The 1,507-nt window shown below is 50.8% G+C and overlaps 1 long non-coding RNA gene across 2 annotated transcripts in view; it reads left to right on the top strand.

Annotated features, from left to right (window-relative positions):
• The window catches only part of LOC121660994, a 4,597-nt gene extending 3,574 nt beyond the window's left edge, over positions 1-1,023 (top strand). The window contains exons 3-4 of one of the 2 annotated variants that reach the window (XR_006014829.1): positions 612-745; positions 877-1,023. This is a non-coding gene — a long non-coding RNA (uncharacterized LOC121660994). Of the gene's footprint in view, positions 1-611 lie in introns of both variants that reach the window. The other variant, XR_006014828.1, reaches the window with a different exon arrangement.
• The last annotated feature ends 484 nt before the right edge of the window (positions 1,024-1,507 follow it).

The following is a 1,507-nucleotide window of genomic DNA, read 5'->3' on the forward strand; positions in this document are numbered from 1 at the left end:
TTATGGGAGGAGAAGAGGGACAGGGATTTAAGGGTTCATTATGGGAGAAGAGGGACAGGGATTTCGGGGTTCATTATGGGAGGAGAAGAGGGACAGGGATTTAGGGGTTTGTTCCAGGAAGAGAAGAGGACAGGGATTTAGGGGTTCATTATGGGAAGAGGGGCAGGGATTTAGGGATTCATTATGGCAACAGAAGAGGGACAGGGATTTAGGGGTTTGTTCCAGAGCACAGCAGCCAGGCTGTGGAGGAGCGCAGGGAGAGCTGAGCTCGCCCGGTTCTTCCAGGGCCTGTGAGGTTGCTGTGGAGGGAGAGCCTGGGAGAGCTCCTGGGAGCTGCCTTGGAGCTCAGGATTATTTATTAGGAGCATTCCAGGCTGGGATCAGGACTCCACTGCTGCCTTTCCCTTCCAGAGCTCACAAATCACTGCTGCTGCCTCTGTCCCTTCCAGAGCCTCCAAAGTCGGAGTGAATCATCCCTAAGGAAACCAAGGTTTTCTTATTAAGCCTTTGGAAGCAATAAACTGAAAATAAAGCCCAGCAATGTCTTGATTAAGCTTTTTTTTAATGAATGACTGAGAACGTGAATAATGTTCGCTCTCCACATCCAACAGGGAGCTGGGAATCTGCACTGCCTGACTTGCTGAATCATTCCTGGGCTTGGAATGCTGGTTCTGGCACACTGGGAGGAAGAGGAGGTCACTCAGGAGGAAGAGAAGAGAATTCCAGCAGGGAATGATGTTTCCAGGTGGGGAGGGGTGTTAAGATGGGCTCAGCTCCATCCTTGTAGGCTCTGCTAAAGCAGTTTTGGGGTTTCTTTGCCACTGGGGAGTGAAGGAACCTTCCCAGCCATGGTTTAGAGCTCCCTGCACATTCCAGAGCTTTCCACCTGCTCCATCTGCTCCTACCTTTCCCTGGGAGTCACCTGTGTCCTGCTGCCCGGAGAGGTGGGGAAAAGGATGACCTGGAGCAAGTCTGACAGGCCAGGGAGGAGGAAATCCAGGATTTATCCATGCCCAAGGTAAGGGAGCAGGTCAGGGCTGTAAAATCCCTCCCAGCTCCTTCTCTTGGTCATATTCCCAACCTTTCATGTTCCCTTTCTGTGGCAATCCCAGGGAGACTCTGGTTTTTGGGATGGCTTGTCCCACATTCATGGAGTGGTTTGGGTTGGAAGAGACCTTCAAAGATCCTTTTATTCCACCCCCTACCATGGGCAGGGACACCTCCCACTGTCCCAGGCTGCTCCAAGCCCCAGTGTCCAACCTGGCCTTGGACACTGCCAGGGATCCAGGGGCAGCCACATTGGAACTGTTCCTGTCTCTCCATTCTCATCCCAAAAAATATCTTGCTCGTGTCCAATTTAAATCTACTTTTTGTCATTCCAGACCTTGGGAAAATGTCTGTGTCCATCTTTTTTAAAACCATCCTTCATATACTGAAAGTGCAGAAGCTCTCCCCGGAGCTTTTTCTTTTCCAACCCCAACTCTCCCATTTTTTCTTTATTAGAGGT

Source organism: Corvus kubaryi, unplaced genomic scaffold (genome assembly GCF_017639235.1).
Source record: "Corvus kubaryi isolate FWS band 111438036 unplaced genomic scaffold, C.kubaryi_AGA036_p1.0 37036, whole genome shotgun sequence".
NCBI lineage: Eukaryota > Metazoa > Chordata > Aves > Passeriformes > Corvidae > Corvus > Corvus kubaryi.